Source organism: Prionailurus viverrinus, chromosome A1 (genome assembly GCF_022837055.1).
Source record: "Prionailurus viverrinus isolate Anna chromosome A1, UM_Priviv_1.0, whole genome shotgun sequence".
NCBI classification, from domain to species: Eukaryota; Metazoa; Chordata; class Mammalia; order Carnivora; family Felidae; genus Prionailurus; species Prionailurus viverrinus.
In genome coordinates, this window is record NC_062561.1 from 105,567,090 (window position 1) to 105,590,109 (window position 23,020).

The following is a 23,020-nucleotide window of genomic DNA, read 5'->3' on the forward strand; positions in this document are numbered from 1 at the left end:
ACAGAAACTCTGGTCAGCTTTTAAGGGCCTTGTTCTTAAATATGAATAGATAGCTCATGATTGCTGCGCATGAAAGGGAACCCTCCAAAAGGGAGGGTTCTCCCTCACAAAAAGGGAGAAATAAAAATAATGGAATAAAGAGGAAAAGAGGAACTTGGAACATAAGTCAATGTAACCCTGATTAATATTCTATGAAAGACAAAAGTTACTACATTCTTTCAGTGAAAAATTAGAGAGTAAAAAAACTTTGGGAAAGGAGAAACAGGAATACAGAAACAAAAATTTTAATACAAGAGTTGGAAAACAAAATTAAAAAATATATTCCAGAAAGTAGAACAGAAAGCATAGATTGGCAATAGGAGAGAAAGGATAAGAAAATTAAAGGACAGTTCAAGAACTCTAATATCCAAATAACAGGGGGTTTAGAAAGAGAGAACAGAAAACCCAGAAAAGGAAAACATCAAAGACATGATACAGGAAACTTTGAGAACGAAAGATCATGGGACTCCAGACTGGAAACATCCCAGTGAGGGCACAGTAGAATGAATGGGGGAAAAAGGGTTTTTTTTTTTTTTTAAAGATTTTTTTAAAAAGTTTATTATTTGAGAGAGACAGAGTGCCAGTGGAGGAGGGGTAGAGAGAGGGAGAGAGAGAGAGAATCCCAGGTAGGCTCTACACTGCCAGTACAGAGCCCACGAGGGGCTCGAACCCACGAATCGTGAGATCATGACTGGAGCTAAACCAAGAGTCAGATGCTTCACTGACTGAGCCACCCCGGTACCCCAGAAAAAATAGTTTCTTATTAAAGCACATTACTGTGAAATATCAGAACACTATATAAAGAGACAAAGGTTTCCAGGAGAGATCACAGAATCAGAGAGAATGACATTGCATTTCCCAACAGAAATATTGGAAGATAAAATGCAATGAGAAAATGCCCTTAAGATTCCAAGGGATAGTGATATTCAGTTTAGAATTTCATACCTGCATAGCTGGCCAAATAATCAAATATCACAGTGGGATAAAATATATATATATTTTAGACATGCAGGTTCAGAGAAAAATTTGCCTCCTGGGAAACTCCTTTGTAAGTAATCTACAGAAAGATGTAGTCTTTCAAAACAAGTGCGTAAACTAAGAAATAAATCATGGGGTCTAGGGGCAGGAAAGAGAATGCAAAGATATAAGGATAGAGGGATGCCTGGGTGGCTCAGTTGGATAAGCGTCCAACTCTTGGTTTCTGCTCAGGTCATGATCTCATGGGGTTCATGAGTTCAAGCCCTGCCTTTGGCTCTGCACTGACAGCATGGAACCTGCTTAAGGTTCTTTTTCTCCTTCTCTTTCTGCCCCTCCCCTGCTTGCATGCCCACATATGCACTCTCTCTCTCTGAAAAAGTAAAAATAAATTTAAAACATTTAAAACCAGGATAATTGTAAAGAGATAATTCTAGGAAAATAGCCATAGCAGTGACTCAATAGATAGTGTCTAAAATTTAAAAGCAGCAGAAAAATGTTATTGAGAGATAGAACTATGATTAGAATAGAGTTAAAAGTATTCAAAGGGGTTGCTTCTGGGGAATGGGATTTAAGAATAGGAAGGCTGAGCCTACTCCTTTATATAATAAGCCTTAAACTTTGTATTAAGTTTCTTGTATTAAGAAATTTAACTTGGGGCGCCTGGGTGGCGCAGTCAGTTAAGCGTCCGACTTCAGCCAGGTCACGATCTCGCGGTCCGTGAGTTCGAGCCCCGCGTCAGGCTCTGGGCTGATGGCTCAGAGCCTGGAGCCTGTTTCCGATTCTGTGTCTCCTTCTCTCTCTGCCCCTCCCCTGTTCATGCTCTGTCTCTCTCTGTCCCAAAAAATAAATAAACGTTGAAAAAAAAAAGAAAATTAACTTTTTCAATTAAGTGTATCTACAAAGTATAGAAATAAAGTCAGTGGGGGGGGGGCAGTCAGTGAAGTGGAAAAAAGTTATGGAAATCTTTATTAATCCAATTGAAAAAAGAAAAATCTCTAAAAATCATAAAAATAAAAGTACAAAGTAAAATTATAGAAGTAAATCTAAAATATAAATAAAAATAATAAAATAGATTGAACTTGTCAGATATCTCATGTAAGTCAAAGGTTCTTACATGAGATAATAAAATCCAGCTCTATGATATTTAAAAGACATTCTTAGAGCCATAATGATGCAGGAAAGTAGACATTGCAAAGATGGAAAAAGATACAGCAGACAAATGCCATAGAAAAGTTCCTCATTAGATTAATGTCAAATCACATAGACTGTAAGGTGAAAGATTTATTAGGGACGCTAAGTTTTAGATACAGATAAAATAATGTAGCTAGAAACCGTAATTCTGAATCCTTGTGAGCCTAACTAGGAGCTTGAAATTGACAAAGAAAAAATTGAAAGAATTTCAAGGAAAAGTGAAAAATGTCAAAGTTGGGAAAAGTAGAACATGTTTTGAAAGCATATTTAACAAACTTTGGTGAACATAAATGAGCGCGCGTGTGTGTGTAGATTGTGTATGTAGATATAAATATAGATATGGATAAAGATACAGATATACTTGTGTGTGTCTTTATATATCAGGTATTGAATTGTTGAGTTGGTTGTAATGTGCAAGGAGAAACCAGGTAATCTTTCCCCTCTAAGGACTTTCTTCTAGATGTAATCTTGACGAGTTCAGCTCCTCCAGTCCCTTAAAAAATATCTAGTCTAGTCCAATATTACCAATTCCACAGTCTTACCCAATTGTAGATGATTCTCCTTAGCTTAGCAGTCATGGGTTCAACAGCCTACATGGGGAAGTAGGATGTGGTTGTTGGCTTCTCTCCTCCTTCCTTTGTACGTGCCTTTCTTTGCTTCCTAGATGTGTTTTTTGTTTTGTTTTGTTTTGTTTTGCCAATGGGGAAGAGAAGGAAGTGCATAAAAATGGGATTAAGGAAAGAACAACCTTGGGAGGCTCAACAGAATCAGTCTGGTTTGAAGTTTGCCCTGTCTGCCACACTCAAATTTCTGGCTCTTTCTTTTAGGTACTTCTATGAGATTTTTTTTTTTTAATTTTTTTTCTTCAACGTTTATTTATTTTTGGGACAGAGAGAGACAGAGCATGAACGGGGGAGGGGCGGAGAGAGAGGGAGACACAGAATCGGAAACAGGCTCCAGGCTCTGAGCCATCAGCCCAGAGCCTGACGCGGGGCTCGAACTCAGGGACCGCGAGATCGTGACCTGGCTGAAGTCGGATGCTTAACCGACTGTGCCACCCAGGCGCCCCGAGATTTTTTTTTAAAGACAACGTTATTTATTTTATTTTATATATATACATAGATAGAGAGTGCATGAGCAAGGGAGAGGGGGAGAGAGACAGAATGAATGAGAATCCCAAGCAAGCTGCAAGCTCAGCACAGATGTTGATATGAAGCTCTATCTCACGACCCTGGGGTCATGACCCGAGCCGAAGTCAAGAGTCAGACCTCAACTGACTGAGCCACCCAACCCAGGTGCCCCTTGAGTCACCCTTATTAATGGCAGTTTCTAAATCCCCCGCATGGCCATTAACTTCTAACAGTTTACCCTTCTGTTGTAGTCACCTCACCCCCTGCGAGTTGTGCTCTTGGGGGTGTCTCCCTTTCAAGCATCCATAAAATCTTGAAGGAATTATGCATCTGCTTCTACCTTAACAGGCTGTGAAAGTACATCATATCTTCAGACAGACTGCTTTAGCCAGGCCCTCACCTTTTGAATATTGATTCATGGGTCAGGTACCAATTACTCTGTCCCCAAATTTCTAGGGAGCACCTATCTAGCTGCCTGATCGGTTCTTTGAAATGTGTACCTTGATTAAAAGAAGAGTGACATTAGCACCACATCTGGATGGAGAGGAGAAAGATTGAGGCTCTCCTACTCTCTCCAAAGAAATAGGTCCTTTCTGACCCTTCCTCATCACATAACCAATCCCCTAGTTTACTCTCTATACCACCTATAAGTGAGTGATGACCTATAGGTAGTGAAACTAGTTTCCTCTTCTCTTAGAATGCCTAGCAAGGAGGTACAGGGACTGGCTTCCTGACTTCTGCTGAAACACCGAGACAACAAAAGAAGTCACACTTTGGGGTGGCTGGGTGGCTCAGTTGGTTGTGTCTTAATCTTGATTTTGGCTCAGATCATGATCTCACAGTTTGTGAGTTCAAGTCCTGCCTTGGGCTCTGTGCTGACAGTGAGGAGCCTGCTTGGGCTTCTCTCTCTCCCTCTTTCTCTCTGCCCCTCCTCTGTTCTCTCTCTTGCTCAAAAATAAATAAAACTTAAAAAAAAGTCATATCTTGTTTCACACAAACCACTCTGCACCCACAATATAAGCCCTTAAAAAAAAACACTCACACACACAGTGCAAGTCTCAACACTCAATGTCAAAGGACTGTTATGCTATAGTCCATGTTCTTGTGTCTCAATACAATAAAATTAGAGGTAGATAAATAAAAAGATGAATAAAATCCTCATGTATAGAGAAATATAAGACACGATTCTAAATGAGTCATTGTCAAAGAAGAAGAATAATATCAGAATAATTAGAATTACGAAGAAAATCACTATGTATCCAAATTTGTGCATTAAAATCTAATTTAAAGAAAAATGTGTATGTATACACACACACACACACACACACATATGTCTCCTGTATATAAATATGTAGTAAAAAATTTACCTGTATAAAAATTTTAACCTTTACTAAATGGCCAGTAGGATGTTTCTTATAGATTTCATTATATTAGATCATAGATACACTCTGGGCTTTTTTAAAAAAATGATTCATTCTTATTTTTTCATTTTAATATTTGAGGTTCTCTGAAGTTATTTCCTTTTTTTTTTAAGATTTAATTTTTCATTTTTAAGTAATCTCCACCCAATGTGGGGCTTGGATTCATAACCCTGAGATCCAGAGTCACATGTTCCAGTGACTGAACCACCCGGGTGCCCCTGAAGTTATTTTTTATTTTTTGCATGGTTAAAATGACAACAAGTAAATTAATTCTTTAACTACTGTATACTGAGATAATATTTTTGTATAGTTACATAAGTAATTCCTTATCAGCAACTTAATTTCTTTATACAAGTGATCAACCATATGATTATATGAAGGCAGATTTCCTGCACTTCATTTTATCTTGTAAACAGTCTAGGAAAATTCAGGGTCTTAAAGATGAGGAGTCTAAGGTAATCAAGTGCTCAAAGAGCAGAAGGAAAAAAAACAAACAAGCTTTGAGCTCCCTCTTGTGGCCCAGGGAGAATATTCACAGAAACAGTAAGACAAATTAAGTAATCAATCTCACGTAAAGATGTATTTAAAATTTTAAGAATTTGGTTGGCTGCTTCACTGCAAATGAAGTGTCTGTGGTGGCAATGAATTGATGTGCACCTGTTGGTGCTGTGGAAATAGCCTATACTTTTCGCCTATGTTACTTAGGAGAGACACATTATCTCGCCCCCTGGTGGATATTTATAAAAATGACACAAAAATGTTTTCAAACTAAGAGATTAAATCATAGAATTTAGAAAGCACTGGATGGAGCTCTCAATACTCTTTAGTCCAGTCTGTCATTTTGTGGTTGAGGAAATGTAACAAACTTAAAACAGGAAGAGAGTATCTTCTCTATGTGTATATGCTGATGAATATTTGTTATTAAACACTTTATGTGTTTCTCAATTCTTCTGGGTTCCTTTTTTTTAATAATTTGCACACATTTCATTAATAAATGAGGTAATTTTTTCTTTTAATGTTATTAAAAGGTGTGTAATTATAGATAAACCGTCATGATCTCATTCAGTTCAAATTATCAGCTATTTATTGAGTACCTGGACCTCTGAGTTGCAAAAATAAAGCAAAGTTCCTGTTCCCATGGAGTTTATAGTTCAGTAGAGAGAGAGATTGTTTTTTTAAAAAACACATGAAAGTTGAGAGGATGATGAAAAATGCTATTTTATAGTGAATGTTTCTGTGATCAGCTGTGCTTCCTTTATCAATAACTTGATCATACCAAGAGATTATGAGAGCACACTCTGGATCCAGAGAGCTTGGGTGAAGCCTGGGTGCTGGCTGTACATGCTTATTGTGCTGGAGAACCTAGTCTCTATCTGCCTCAGTTACCCCTGCTGTAAAATAGGTATGATAATAATAATATCTACTTCAGAGAATTATTATGACAAGAATGTAGTCTTGGTAAAATGCTTGGATCAGCAACTAGGAAATAGTAAGTATAAAACAAATAAAGGTACATTGTAGCTGTAATCAGATTATGAAGCACAGTGCTCATGAGGGGTACCTGGGTGACTGAGTCCATTAAGCTGCTAATTCTTGGCTTCGGCTTAGGTCATGATCTCTCAGTTCATGGGTTTGAGCCCCATGTTGGGGTCTGTGCTGTGAGTGCAGAGCCTGCTTGGGATTCCCTCTCTCTCCCTCTCTCTGCCCCCCGCCCCCACTCACTCTGTCTCTGTATGTGTATATATATATATATATATATATATATATATGTATATGTGTATGTGTATGTATATGTGTGTATATATATAAAATGTACATATATAAAATGTATATATATGTATATGTGTATATATGTACATATATAAATACATTTTTAAATATACATACATATAAATATGTATATATGTATATAAATATGTATATTTATATATATACATATATATACATATATATATACACACACACACAAAAAGTGCTCATGAGATCATGTTCATACACAAAATCTATTGACTGGAATCAGGACAGAAAAATATGAGCTGTACATATTCTAAGTGGCATGCATTTCATGTATAAAAAGAAATTGACGTGAAATAGTTAAACCTTTGAAAGAGAATCCCACAATGTAGATTTCTGTATCTACAGATTTATGTATTAACTTCAGAAGTGAAAGAGAAATAACAGTTTTTTCAAAGATCAAAAATTGCGGGAATTTGTTAACTGTATGCTTGCACAGCAGGAAATGTTACAAGAAATTCTTCAGAAAGAAAGAAAATGATACAGGTTAGGAACAGTGAGCTACACAGTTGTGATATCCAGCCCTACATCGGGCTCCACGCTGAATGTGGAGCCTGCATAGGTTTCTCACCCTCTCTCTTTCTCTCTCTCTCTCAAAATAAAAAAACTTTAAAAGCAAGAAACCATGAGCTACATAGAGAAGGGAAGAACATTACAGAAGGAATATATGAAGGTAAAATAAAATATTTTTCTTATTCTTAATTGACCTAACAGTTAATAAGCTGTTAATAATAATAGCAACAACATATTCAGTGACTATAGCTTATGAATCAATGAAATGAGAAAAACAACGTTATAAAGGATGGGAGAGGGGATTTGAGAATCCTCCATCAAAAGGAACTTGTGTCACTTGTGAAGTGGTAGAGTGTTATTTGAACATGAACTTGGATTAGTTGTAAATGTTGATTGGTAACTTTAGGACAGTCATTACCAAAAGAATGTAAGTATAGGAGAAGAGAAAAATGTAATCACAAAATGGTCAGTTAAAATCACAGAAGGCAGGAAAAGAGTGGAAGAAAAAAAAAGACAATAAACAGAAATTTTGTGGAAAACATATGGTAGACATTTATCTAACTATGTCATTAATCACTTTAAATATCAAAGGTCTACATGTACCACTTAAAGGATGCAGACTGTCAGAGTGCATAAAATACAAGACCCAACTATGTGTTGTCTACAAGAAACCCACTTTAGACATAAAGGCACATATAGATTAAAAGCAAATTGATGGAAAAAATAGGCTATGCTAATACAAATAAAAAATAAGTGGGAGTAACTACATTAATTTCAGAGACAGCAGATTTCAGAGCAAGAAAAATTATCAGGGATAAAGAAGTCGTTGTGATAAAAAGGTCACTTCAAGAAGATGTAACCATTTTACTGTGTATGCAACTAACAAGTGAGCATGAAAATACATAAGGCAAAAACTGATAAAACTGCAAGGAGGAATAAATGAATACACTACTAAAATGAGTGACTTCAACATCTCTCTATCAGTAATTCACATATCTAGTAGGCAGGAAATCAGTAAGAACCTAGTTGAATTAAACAACACCATCTATCAACTGAATTAACACTGATAGACTACTTCAACAGTGGAATACACATTTTTCTCAAGTTCACATGGAACATTTACCAAGACTGACCACATTCTGGGCCAAAAAACTCACCTTAACAAATTTAAAAGATTAGAAATCATAAAATGTATGCTCTTGGCCCACAGTGAAATTAAATGAGAAATCAATAACAGAAAGAAAGCTGTAAAATCTCACAGTGCTTGAGATTAAGCAGCACACTTCTAGCTAACACAAGGATGAAAGAAATCTTAAGAGATACCTAAAATATTTTGAACTAAATGAAAATGAAAACAAAAATGGAGGTGCCTGGGTGGTTCATTTGGTTCAGGTCATGATCTCACAGTTTGTGAGTTCAAGCCATGCTATCAGCAAGAAGCCTGCTTGGGATTCTCTCTGTCTCTCTTTCTCTGCCCCTCCCTTGCTCACTCTGTCTCTCTGTCAATAAACTTAAATAAACTTAAAAAAAAATAGGTGAATATATAAGCAAACTGTGGTACATTCATACAATGGGATATTGTTCAGTGATAAAAAGAAAAGAGCCATCGAGCCATCGAGGAAAAGACAAGGAAGAATTGAAATGCACACTACTAAGTAAAAGAAACCAATCTGAAAAGGCTAAATACTGCATGACTATATGAAATTTTGGAAAAGGCAAAACTATGGAGACATTAAAAAGACGAGTAGTGGCGTGCCTGAGTGGGTCAGTCGGTTAAATGTCTGACTTTGGCTCAGGTCATGACCTCACAGTTCGAGAGTTCAAGCCCCGCATCAGGCTCTGTGCTGACAGCTCAGAGCCTGGAGCCTTCTTCGGATTCTTTGTCTTTCTCTCTCTGTCTCTCCCCTGCTCATGCTCTGTCTCTCTGTCTCTCTCAAAAATAAACATTAAAAACTTAAAAAAAAAAAAAAAGACGAGTGGTGCCAAGGGTTCAGGGTGATGGGTGAACAGGTGGAATATTGGGAAACTTCAGGGCAGTGAAACTGTATCTTCAATATTGGTTCATCACTGTAATGGATATACTACATTAATGCAGGATGTTAGTTAATATGTGAGAAACTTTGGTTAGGGAGCAGTATATGGGAATTGTACTTTTCACTCAATTTTACTGTAAACTTAAAACTGCTCTAAAATATGGAGTATTAATTAAAAAGGAAAAGAGAGAGAGTTTCGAAATCTGACACAGATTTTAATCCTCCCATTTGGCATTTGTGTGGGCTTTGGCTTTTAAATTTTCTCATGAGAATATGAACATCATATCATTACGTTGTAGAATTATTTGGGGTTTGATTGAGCTAACACAGGAAAAGCTCCAGAGAAAGCCTGGTACACCATTGGCACTCCACATTTATTTTTTTTATTTATTTTTTATTAGAAAAGGCTTTTTTTTAAGGTTTCTTTATTTTATTTTTTTTTTATTTTTTATTTATTTTTGGGACAGAGAGAGACAGAGCATGAACGGGGGAGGGGCAGAGAGAGAGGGAGACACAGAATCGGAAACAGGCTCCAGGCTCTGAGCCGTCAGCCCAGAGCCCGACGCGGGGCTCGAACTCACGGACCGCGAGATCGTGACCTGGCTGAAGTCGGACGCTTAACCGACTGCGCCACCCAGGCGCCCCAGGTTTCTTTATTTTTGAGAGAGAGAGAATGAGAGCGTGCACGAGCACAGGTGGGGCAGAGAGAGGGAGACACAGAGTCTGAAGCAGGCTCCAGGCTCTGAGCTGTCAGCACAGAGCCAGATGCAGGGCTTGAATCCACAAATCGTGAGATCATGACCTGAGCCAAAGTCGGACTGTGCCTTGCTGACTGAGCCACACAGGTGCCCCAGGCACTCCACATTTAGTAACTTTTCTAGCTTTCCTTTTCTTTTTTTCCTCTTCTTTTTAAAAATGTTTATTTATTTTTGAGAGAGAGAGAGTGGGGACAGTGTAAAGAGAGAGAGTGAGACAGAGGATCTAAAGCAGGCCCTTCTCTTTCAGCTCACAGCCCCATGCAGGGCTCAAACCCACAAACTGTGAGATCATCACCTGAGCCGAAGTCAGCATAACCAACTGAACCACTCAGGTGCCCCCACTAGCCTTCCTTTTCTTTGTGTGTATTAGAACTTGATAGTACACGTTAGAGGACAGGATGGGGCAAGAACTTGCCAGGAGAAATGCACCATCAAAAGTTTAGTTGTCGTTGCAGGAGTTGATCTAGCAAGATCACCCTTTGCCATTACAAAGAAGCAAAACCCATTTTACCTGCTAATCTTCAGGTGCACTATTAGGCTTTATACCAAGAGGTGTCCTCTCTTCTGTGGATGGTAGCAGCCAAAACCCCATGTAGAGAACATGAACTTGACTTCACTGACCCCCTTCACAGACTCCAACTTTACAAACGTTCTAAAGTACTTGGCTTTCATGAATTGTCTCAAAAGCAAAGTTCCTTTTATTTGCTTCTCCAAACCTAACTGAAAGTATTGCTTTCCTTAATGTCTCCTTGCTCCTCTTTCTCCAGATTTCTGAAACTATAAGATCTCAGAATTGTCAATAGCTACTGATGTTTACATATGCCCTGTCAGATTTTCTGCTGCAGGGACTGGGTTTCTGGCTTGTCCTAGTCTCTGGTTTTGCCCCTTAGATGAGGTAAGGGTTAAGGTTGGAGATATGGCCTGGTAGATGAAGAAGACTCTTGGGAATTGTATTAAACCAGTAAATCCAGTAACACAGGTGTTTGATTTAAAAACATAAGGGTAGGGGCGCCTGGGTGGCGCAGTCGGTTAAGCGTCCGACTTCAGCCAGGTCACGATCTCGAGGTCCGTGGGTTCGAGCCCCGCGTCGGGCTCTGGGCTGATGGCTCAGAGCCTGGAGCCTGTTTCCGATTCTGTGTCTCCCTCTCTCTCTGCCCCTCCCCCGTTCATGCTCTGTCTCTCTCTGTCCCAAAAATAAATAAACGTTGAAAAAAAAAAAAACATAAGGGTAGATACTACCAAAAATAGGTAATCAGCTAAAGTGGGTGGGTAGCAGTAAGGAAAGGCCATGGGCATTTCCTGGTTTCATCTTCCATAGATACTTTAGAGGGGGTCAAATCTATTGCATAAAGTAGTAATTACAAAGATAAACATTAGAACAAAAACATGAACTTTCTAAATGATCAGACAATGCACACACACATACGTTATAGAAAACATAACAAAATACTATTAAAAAGAAAAAATGTAACAAAAAACATGTCAGACAAAAACTAAACATACGTGTCGTATAAATAAAAATAGGTTGAGTAACTCCTCATTGAAAGACAGAAATAAAAGTTTTAATCATAAAGCAAAATGTAATTTTATTTCCCAATTCAAGAGATATACCTAAAATAAAATAGCTCCTGGGGCGCCTGGGTGGCTCAGTCGGTTGGGCGTCTGACTTCAACTCAGGTCACAATCTCACAGTCCGTGGGTTCGAGCCCCGCGTCAGGCTCTGGGCTGATGGCTCAGAGCCTGGAGCCTGCTTCCGATTCTGTGTCTCCCTCTCTCTCTGCCCCTCCCCCATTCATGCTCTGTCTCTCTCTGTCTCAAAAATAAATAAACGTTAAAAAAAATTTTTTAAAAAATAGCTCCTAAAAACTGAAAAGCAAAGGATCATGAGTGAAGGCCTGTCAGGCAAATGTGAAGAAGATAATAAAGGGTATATCCACTTTGATGATCTCACTGTTACGGATACCTATGAATCAAATAACCTTGTGGCAGCATAATTAAAGCAAAAATTACAGGAAACCTAAGAGGAAATAGGAGATTTCAATTCCCACATCTCAGTTCATGACATAGCTGGTGAAGAAAAAATGTTTGTCGGGTGGAACATATACATAATGAAAGTCATAGGTATAATTGCTTTGTATGGAATGAAGTTTTCATGCCTTCACATTATTTTCACGCACCCATAAAATATTGGAGTTAATGGACCATCTTTTAGGGCACAAGCAAAATCTTGGTCCACTTAAGAAAATTAGATGATAGAAATAAATAAGTGCAAATATGATAAAGGGTGAGTAAATAAAAGCAAATCACTTCATTGGCTATTGGAAGTAAGCCAGTTCTGTAAAGTGAATCGTTACAAAATTGATGTTATTAAATAAATAGCCTTCCTATACAGAAGTAATAATCAATTAGAAAATGCAATAGAAGAAAAGACTGTATTGACAATGGCAAGAAAAATGATAAAATACCCAAGAAAGGGTTAAAAAATACTAAAGTTCTGTATTTTGTAAAAAAAAAAAAATCAAACACTGCTGGGACATATAAAAGACTGATGGATAGAAAGACAAAGCACTATAAAAATGTCAATTTTCTCTAACTCTATTTATATAATAGGCTTCCAATGAAAATGTCATCTGAGTTTTATTTTAACATAGATGAACTGGTTGTTAAAAGTTAATAACTCTGACTCTTTCTACAGTCCTTTCTATATGGCAACACACACACACACACACACACACACACACACACCCCACAAAGTCAAAATCCAAACTACAAAAAAGGCAAAACATTTGCAATAGGTATTGCATAAATAGGACAATTTTTATTGCATAAAAACCTCCTATAAACTATTTTTAAAAATCAACAATATAACAGAAGATAGAGACCGCTTCAAAAGAAATACAAAGGACTCTTAATTACATACAATGTTCAGCCTCAGACTTCATAAGATAAATGCAAAGGGATATATTTTCCATTTGCAAATCAGCAGTCAAACATCTGATAAAAAACTACATTTGGAGAAGAAGGAGAAAAGCTAGCTCCTACTTAACTGGTGGGAGTAGAAATTAACACAGTCTCAATGCAGAGCAATTTGGAAGTATGTATCAAAATTCCACATAGAAATGCCATTTGATCAAGTAATTCTCCTTATGAGAATTCATTCAACAGTTATGCTTGGATGTGTGTAAAATGACATGCATCTAAGTAGAATCAATACAGATTTGCTGGTATCAGCAAAATATTAGAATCAGCTATGTTCAGGAATTGGTGCAAGTTAAAGAAATTACTGACAATGTAATCCATTTAACGGAAGCATCTGTAGCTCTTTTAAATGAAGTAGCTGTAAATACAGTGATAGAGATTGAGCTCCAAGATATATGCATGTGTGTGCGAGTGTATGTGTGTGTACATAGAGTGGTATTTTATACACACACACACCCTGAGCACTAAGGTATAATGTAGTATATCTGGCATATTTCCAGTTGTGTAAAAAATACAAGAGAAAGCATATGCATATATATGCGCCTCTGAGATACAGAGCAGTGGGACTATGAAGTTGGACAACAGGCTTCTGAGAGAAACTTGTCATGACACACATTTCTGTATCTTTTATTTTTGCACTGTGTCCATATGTTGTCTATTAAAAAAAATACCAAATCAAATAAAACTTTTAAAAAGTGCTTAGCATGTAAAACAGAAATCTGGATTTGTGCTTACCAAACAAGCAAGACCTGTGCTTGCAGGATCCAGTGTCTGGAAAGAGCAAACTGCAGACTTAGGCAGGGTCAGTATTTGAGCACATGCTCGCCATGCCCCCTATTACCGTCTTAGCCCCAGCTTCATCATGGCTCGCTTGGAAATCTCCCTACATTCCTATGGACCCACAGAGCTTCACCATGGTCTATGAGGCAATAAAAAGCTTTAACACATCTGGGGCTTGATGAATATGGTTGGTGGAGGAGGGAGAGCGACCACATTTCTAAGTACTGGATAATAGTGATATCATTCAATTCAGTTTCAATGAAATTGAAAAGGCAAAATTTTTAAGTAGTTACATGGATAAGATGACGAGTTTCTCTTTTACCTGGTTGAGCGTGAGAAGGTGGTGAGCTTTCTAGGTGGTCCGACGTTGTAGAGACGAATTAGAGACAGACATGCCGAACTGAGGGTTTCTGTTAAAGCTCTCAGAGTAGATTCTTCGCCTTGTCTATAAGTAGGGAATGTACACACGGGCCTGGCAGTCTTGAAAAGTGAGATGCTTTGATGGGGGAGCATCTGGAGAGGAAGATGAGGGAATGAGGGCCCTGGGGGGGGGGTGGTACGCAGTGACTCTTTTGAGCTGGAGAGTGAAGATTTGTCAACTGTGTGCTCCTTCCTGCCCGTCTCAACAGAAGGAGTGTGAGACACATTCCTCTCTTGGCTCTCATGAGTGTGTGTGTGGCGAGAGCAGGAACAAAATGTGACTGAGCCGGAGTTTAAACCTTTGTTCAGTGACTCCAGTGCAGGATCTCCATGTGAAATAGGTATTTCTCAAATGAGAAGACAGCAGGACTGAAAGAAAATAATAAATTTAGTAAGACAGAAGTAGTCAGAGGGAGTAGGAGAAACAATTAGTGCAGCATCATAGATCCAAGGGAAGAGCGTGTCTCAAAAAGGAATGGCCTATTCCATAAAAGTAATGATGTGTGAAAGTCTGAGGAACAAAACCACCAAGATCTATCTCCTCGTTGCCAGCTGCAAAAGCTGTATGAACAAGGTAAGGTGTTTTCCACAGCGCTGTGAAGTTATTGTCCCAAAGTTTATGTTCTCCCTGGCATTGTGCATGTAGTTGTTAGAAGACCCTCAGTCTTCCTCCTTGTGTTTTTGTGTTTGGGGCGCATATCTTTCCTACTGACTGGGATCTCTTGTACGGCGGGAATTAGTTCATGTTATTTCTGGCCCGTGGCTTCCAGCGTAGTGTTTCAGTCAGTAAACATTGCTTGAGCGAATACTTGGAAATGTTTCCAGAAATTGTGACATCTACAAAGTTAAGCTGTGGGCGATGTCACAGGCCTACGCTTACAGATTATGTCAGGAATCTTACTGAACTGCCTTCACGGATCACATTTCTGAGGCCACATTGAATGGACCCACACTAAACAAAATGTATTTTATGTGCATGAAGCAAACAAAGAACTTGATCTCTGCAAAAATATTTCTAATTTGGGGAGCCTGGGTGGCTCAGTCAGTGAGGCAGCTGGGTCTCAGGTCATGATCTCACACTTCATGAGTTTGAGCCCTGCATTGGGCTCTGTGCTGAGGGCATGGAGTCTGCTTGGGATTCTCTCCCTCTCTCTCTGCCCCTACCCTGCTCTCTCTCAAAAAAAAATAAACATCAAAAAAAAAGAAAAAAGTAATTAAAATTGTTTTCTTAATTTGATGGAATCAAAACCATGAGATTTTAGAAAAGAATGATGAGAGCATTCTGCAGCATTAGCTTCCTGGCCCTCAGTACATTCGCTTATCTATTCATTCATTTCACAGATGTTTGAGAGTAGCACTGAGGAGACAGCAGTGAACAAAACAGAAAGTTGTTCTTGAGTTCATAGATATATATATATATATATTTAAAAATTTTTTAAGTTTATTTATTTATTTATGTATGTATTTATTTATTTAGAGCACAAGCAAGGGAGGGGCAGAGAAAGAGGGAGACACAGAATCCGAAGCAGGCTCCAGGCTCTGAGCTGTCAGCACAGAGCCCAACATGGGCCTTGAACCCATGCACTGTGAGATCCTGACCTGAGCTGAGGTCTGATGCTTAACTGACTGACCCACCCAGGTGCCCCGATGTTTACATTTATAATGCAGGACATTACTGGAAACAAAAAATATCACTGTTTATATGGTAACGTCAGAACGTGCTAAGTGTTAGGAAGAAAAAGAAAGCGAGGGTTGAGCAAAGGCCTCTCTGGGTCTTAAATGACATGAGGAAGTCAACCAGTGTTCAGGAAGAGGCAGCAGATGCAAACAGCCCAAGGTGTGAGTGGGTGGATGCACTCAAGAAACAGCACCGAGGTCCCTGTGGAAACAGCGAGGCAGACAGGTGTCGGGGGCTGTATCCTGCAGGTCTGACACAGAGGTCTGTGGAAAAGTTCTGTAGAGGCAGGAGCAGGAGCAGGGGGGCCCTCAGGGTGCTGGTGAAGACTTCCAAGTGTGAGATGATGAAGTCGGGGCCAATGTGACAGCAGCAGAGTGGACGAGCTGTGGTCAAGTCCTGTCTAAGGACGTGTTAGAGGACTGGATGTGGAGGGTGAAAGATAGCAAGTGGTCCAGGATTTTTCTAACGTGGTGGTGTTTTTAAAAATATACTTTAGGGGCGCCTGGGTGGCGCAGTCGGTTAAGCGTCCGACTTCAGCCAGGTCACGATCTCGCGGTCCGTGAGTTCGAGCCCCGCGTCAGGCTCTGGGCTGATGGCTCGGAGCCTGGAGCCTGTTTCCGATTCTGTGTCTCCCTCTCTCTCTGCCCCTCCCCCGTTCATGCTCTGTCTCTCTCTGTCCCAAAAATAAATAAAAACGTTGAAAAAAAAATTAAAAAAATATATAGTTTATATTTCCCAACAATTTTAGATTCACATATTTTTAAAAAAATTTTTTTTTTAATTTTTGGGAGAGAGAGAATCAGAGAGAGCAGGGGAGGAAGAGAGAGAGAGACAGAATCCGAAGCAGGCTCCAGGCTCTGAGCTGCTAACACAGAGCCCGACTCAGTGCCTGAACCCACAAACTGTGAGATCATGACCTGAGCCGAAGTTAGACATATAACCAACTCAGCCACCCAGGCGCCGCCACAGAAAGATTTTTTAATATTTTTTTTAAAGTTTATTTATTTAAAGGATAGGCAGAGCGGGGGTGGATCCCAAGCAGGATCCTTGCTGTCAGAGTGTGCCCCATGCAGGCTTGAACTCCCAAATCACGAGATCATGACCTGAGCAGAAAGCAGGAGCTGGATGCTTAACCGACTGAGCCACTCAAGCACGCCTAGAGTCAAAGAAAGATTGAGAAGATAGTACAGAGGGTTCCCTTACACCCCATACCTTGTTTCCTCTATTATTAACACCTTACGTTAGTATGGTGCCTTTGTTACGATGAATGAACCACTGTTGCTCTATTAGTAACTAAAGCCCATACTCACATCCGGATTTCCTTAGTTTTTACCTCATGTTCCTTTCAGGTCGAGGATCTTAACCAGGATACCACTGAGAGATTGAACGTACAGAGATTGAATGGCCAGACCATATATAAGAATAGACTTCTGACCCCTCAGCTAGCTGTCGAGGAAGCCAGACAGCAAACCTTGTAGCATTCAGCCCCACGTGGCCAGGGTTCGATTAATAATTGACAGCTTCCAATTTAGGACCAGCCAGAGAAAGTCAGATAAAGATAAAGTCTGAATAAAGAACCTTTTCTTGCTCTTATTGGGTGGCGTTTGCGTTCACACCACATTGTGTTTGGTAGCCTTGTCTCCTTAGGCTCTTCTTGGCTGCAACAGTTTTTCAGACTTTCCTTACTTGGGATGGCATTGCCAGTTTGGAGGAATACTAGTTAGATATGTAGAATTCATCTTTGTTCCCAGGACTAAACCAGGATTATGTTGGGGGGTTGGGGAGGAAAGTGCCTTTTTCCTCACAGCCTGTGAAGGGCAGAGTCTATCAACGTGACTTATCACTGTGGATATTGACTGTGATCCAAGGTAGTTTTTTGTTTTGTTTTGTTTTTTTGTTTTTTCATTGTTTTTTTGTTTTTTGTTTTTTTTTTTTTTTTTTTACCAGAGCAATTGGAAAACCAGAGATTCCATTTGTTAACCAGGGAAACACAAATGGAACAGGGTTTTGTTTTGTTTAATTTTTTTAATGTTTATTTATTTTTGAGAGAGAGAGAGAGAGAGAGAGAGAGAGAGAGAGATGGAGCATCAGCGGGGGAGGGGCAGAGAGAGAGGGAGACACAGAATCCAAAGCAGGCTCCAGGCTCTGAGCTGGCAGCACAGAGCCCGACATAGGACTTGAGCTCACGAACCATGAAATCATGACCTGAGCCGAAGTCAGAGGCCCAACCTACTGAGCCACCCAGGTGCCCCTGTTTTGTTTTGTTTTTTAAACATTAAGAATTTTAATTAGTCTCCTGACTAGACATCAAAGTAATGCTATTGAAGAGGTGTAGAGTTTACAAGTGATGTTATGGTTAGCTATACAAACGTGGGCATCATTAGAATATAAATGTTGAAAGCAATGGCCTGGGGGAGTCCACAAAAGTTTGGGAAAAGAGACCCAAGGACTGAGTGCTGGATCATTTCAACATGAATTTTTACTTCAAATAAGAGTAGTTTTTATTTTCTTCGTTTTATGTTACAAAGTTGTGTCTCCTTTTACATTGCTACTAAGTGAAATGCTTCTAACATCTTGTCGTTAAGTATGATATTTGCCATGTTATTCTGTAGATGCCCTCTATCAGATGAAACATTTTTCTGAAACGGAACAACCCATCTATTCCTGGGGCAAAAAATACCCCCTTAATCATAATGTATTATCATCCTCATGCCCACTCAGTCCTCAATTCCATGTTCTAAGATTTCATCTAGGATTTTCCATCTGTGCTGGTATGTAAAAATGTGTTAGCATTTCCTTTTCTTGTCTCATTAGGAAGCCAACCATAATTAACATCACTGCAGAAATCCCTTAGCTAGCCTTCATTTGTCAGGGGAGGAAATTAAAGCTTAGAGGCGATAACCCCAGAGGTGCATTGCTACTTAGTGATTGCACTAGATTCCGTATCCACTGTGTGTTCCATCTTACCTAGATGACCCGCTCAGAAGCGGTTCTATGAGACCACAGCGGGGAGGACGCTGAGTGGCTGTTCACATGCAGTTGGGTTTATATGTGAATTATATGGTTTGGATCTATTCATCTCCTAGGCTCTCTTCCTCAAATTTCACTTCTAAGCCTTAGAGACATGCTGAATTGCCAACACAATGGATGCAACTTGTGAGCTTTAAACGTTCCTTGAAAATGAAGATGCTTGTAAGAACATTTGTGTTATGTTTCCTACTCTTTTCCTAAACTGTGATACAAACGCCTAGAGGCAAAAACTGAATTCAAAGACTTTGAGAAGCACTACTACAAGACATGAATATTTAGGAGTTACTTTGCACTGGGAGCTGCTGGTTGAAGTTATGCAAACTTTTGACTTTGCAAAAACATGAAATTCTAGAAAAAAAATGTAAATACTTTGTAATATGTTATTGCATCTTAACAGTTTTTCTTTGGCCAGAGAACTCACTCGGGTTGCATGCTTTCTTTTTCAAAGTAAAATTTCAAAGTTGCCAGAAAGGCATATTTGTTCTATTTCCTACAAGATTATTTTTAGTGAAATCATATCTAGGGGAGTAAAAGGATTATGAGGACTTCTTGCAATGTGTATACTACACCTCTGTCTTCATCAGAAATTCAAATCAATTCAATAAAATGTTCATAGAGTGAAAATTTGAATGTTTTGAGATTCTAAAAGCAAAGTTATTGCTGTCAAGCAGCTCATAAGCAAACAGGGACTGTAGACATGTACAACCAACAAAGATGCAATGTGAAATGTTTTATGATGGAAGTAAACTTTGATCACATCCTTAAAAAATGAGGCATACCTATTAGCAGAAGATGGAAAGAGAAAAAAAGCATTTCAGGTAGAGGGACTGATAGAAGCAAAGGCAGATGGTTTCTAGAGGGGGCTGATCTATGCAGCTGATGGCTAGGGATTATGAAGGAAGATTCGGGAAGAGCAAAGGATCTAGAAAGTGAGGGTAAATTTAATTTTTAAGATTTTATCATTCAGGCAGTGGAGAATCATAGATTTTTTAAGCTTATTTACTTATTTTGAGAGAGAGAGAGAGAGAGAGAGAGAAGGAGGGAGGGAGGGAGAGAGGGGATGGACACGAGTTGGGGAGGGGCAGAGAGAGAGGGAGAGAGAGAATCCCAAGCAGGCTCCATGCTGCCAGCACAAAGCCTGACCCAGGCTGGATCTCACCAACTGTGACAATATGACCTGAGCCAAAATCACAAGTCAGACCCTTAACTGACTGAACCACCCAGGTGCCCAAGAATGTTTCCATATATATATATATATATATATATATAAAAGATAAGTTCTTCTTTGTAGCAAATGGAAATGGATTCTTACATGTGTGTGATTGAGAGGCAGGTATTGAAATTTTCACACTATAACTCATGTGTAAGAAGAATAACTTTTTTTTTTTTTGAAAGAAGATTAACTTCTTAATATCTCTGTAGCTAGAATGAGTATAAGACATATTGTCCAAACTGGAACATTTTTGAGAATAAAAGGTGGGAACTTTTCATAATTATACCAGGACAGTAGTCCTAAACTGGGAGAGTCCTGGGCAAATTGAGAGGCAGGGCCACCCTATTTATAACTAAAGGAAATTTTTCATTGATGGCAAACAAGCAAAAAAAATTTGGAAATTACAACTCAGGCTCATCTAAGTAAACTTCTTTTTGATTTAAAAGTCATCATCAGAGGACTATTTAGACAATTTCAAAGTTCAAGAGTAAGAGGTAACACTTACCTAGACAATGTTATGCCAGGTGCTGTTCACACCAGCACTCGACACGTTTTTTCTTCGAGCAACAAACTATGAGGTAGGTATTAATATATTCTCATTTCATGGGTCAAGAAATCCAGGCAGGGCTTAAGTGACATGCCCAGGGCTAGTTGTTGGCATAGCAGGTGCTGGAGCAAGGATTCAAATCCAGGTTGTCTATACCAAGAACTGTGTCTCAATCTATACCACATTGCCTTGCGGACTCTAAGTCATACCTTGCTTAACTCCTAAACTTGAATTCCAGAGCAACCATGCATAATCGTTCAGTACAAGCATTTCCCATGCAATGTTTGGATCAATACTTCTCCTTCCTAGGAAACTTCTCGATCCTGTTTGCCTGGCTGTGGGCCCCTGGTCCCTATGTGTTGGCTGGTAGCCTTGATGTATCTGCTAATGTGTCTTTTGTGTATGTGGACCTCGTGGAGCATTTTCTCAGCCCAGCCCATGGTATCTCTGACCAGGTTCAGTTCTGCCTTTATTCCTGGTCATGCTGCAGATGCCCGGAGTTCCAGCCTCTTCTCCTGCCTACCTCAAAATACAGGCTTTAGAGGCACCTGGGTGGCTCAGTCAGGTAAGCATCAGACTTTGGCTCAGGTCATGATCTCACAGTTCGTGGGTTTGTGCCCCATGTTAGGCTCTGTGCTGACAGCTCAGAGCCTGGAGCCTGCATTGACTTTCTCTCTCTCTCTCTCTCTCTCTCTCTCTCTCTCTCTCTCTCTGCGCCTCCCCTGCTTGCACTCTTTCTGTCTCTCAAAAATAATAAATGATAAAAAAATAAAACCAAACTACATGCTTTAATATCCATATGAATATTATACATTTTATAGACTATTTTAAGAATATTTAAGCGTAGACTCTGTAGTGAGCTAAAAAACTTCAACTCGTGTGGGAAATAGTTCCGTTTGCCTGGGGGTGATAAAATCAAATTTCCACTCTAACATGGTGTCTCTCATTATGGCTGAAAAATGAACTCTCTTATTTAAAAAAAAATTTTTTTTAACATTTATTTATTTTCAAGAGACAGAGACAGAGTGTGAGTTGGGGAGTGGCAGAGAGAGAGGGAGACACAGGATCCGAAGCAGGCTCCAGGCTCTGAGCTGTCAGTGCAGAGCTTGACATGGGACTGGAACCCAGCAACAGTGAGATCATGAGCTGAGCTGAAGTCCGACGCTTAACCTACTGAGCCACCCAGGCGCCTCTGGACTTTATTTATGAGAGACTTCCCAGAAGGAAAAAACTTGGTGAGATCTGTTAGTAATAACTAAACAAACTAAGCAGATCTTTGCTCTGTCATTAGGCAGCAATTTTCTGTCAGTGCCCCTCATTACCCTCTATCTAGGAACACATTTTATTACCACCCAAAAGCAGACCTGCAGTTGGGGTAAAGAATTCTGCGTTTCAATTCCAGTTCTACACACAATTTTCAAAGTCTTCTAATATTAGAACAGTAGTCTCACCTGCCACACATTCTTTTGAAGTTTCATTGGAAAGCGGAAAGCAAAACATAAAATGTTTTAAATGCAATTCGAGGTCATAATCTTACTCGGTTGATTCCTGTCTGTCATGGCCCATGTAGTGAGCTGAATAGTGGCCTCCCCAAGAGATATGTCTACTGGGAACTTGTGAATGGGAGCTTATTTGGGAATTGGGTGTAGACCCCTAAGGATATAGAGATGAGATCACTCTGGATTTAGGAGGGGCCCTCAGTGCAATGATAGGTATGCTTAAGGAAAGGCAGAGGGAGGTTTGAGACACAGAGACACTAGGGAGAAGGACATACAAAGGTAAGTAGAGATTGATGTTGCACTGGTACAAGTCAAGGAGCATCTGGATCCAGCAGAAGCTAGACACACATGGAAGGATTCTCTCCAGGAGCCTTTGGAGAATCCCTGCTGACCCTTGAGTTTGGACTTCTGGCCTCTAGAACTGGAAGAGAAAAAACGTTTGTTGTTTATCTAACCAGTTGTGGTGATTTGTTGGGCAGTCCCAGGAAACTGGTAACAGCTCACATTCAATCCATTGGTAATCAACCTTCAAAATATACCTAGACCAAGTATCACCTCTTCCTGCCCAATTAGAGATACAGGCCAACTCACGTGCTATTATTGGCAACCCCGTGTTAGTCCTTGTGTCCCTACAATGACAGCAATCAGAGAGTGATTTCACCCTGAAGTCAAATCTTCTGAGTCCTGTGCTCAAAACCTTCCACTCCTCATTTCTCTCATAATAGAACCCAAAAGTCTTTACAGGGCCTGCAAGCCTAGATATGATCTAGCCCTCCTATCTCTCTGACCTCATTTCTTACCCCCCCCCCCAGTCCCAGTTTCCTTGTTGTTCTGGAAAGGTGCTAAGCACCCTCTCTTAGAGCCTTTGTGTGCCCTTCCTTCCATCCAGACAACCACAGGCCTGCTTCCTTACAGGTCTCTGTTCAAACCTCCTCAGAGAAGCCTTGCTCATTCACCCTATCCAAAGTGACCAATTACTGTCTGTAACTTACTGGTTTATTGATTTTCTTCAAAGTG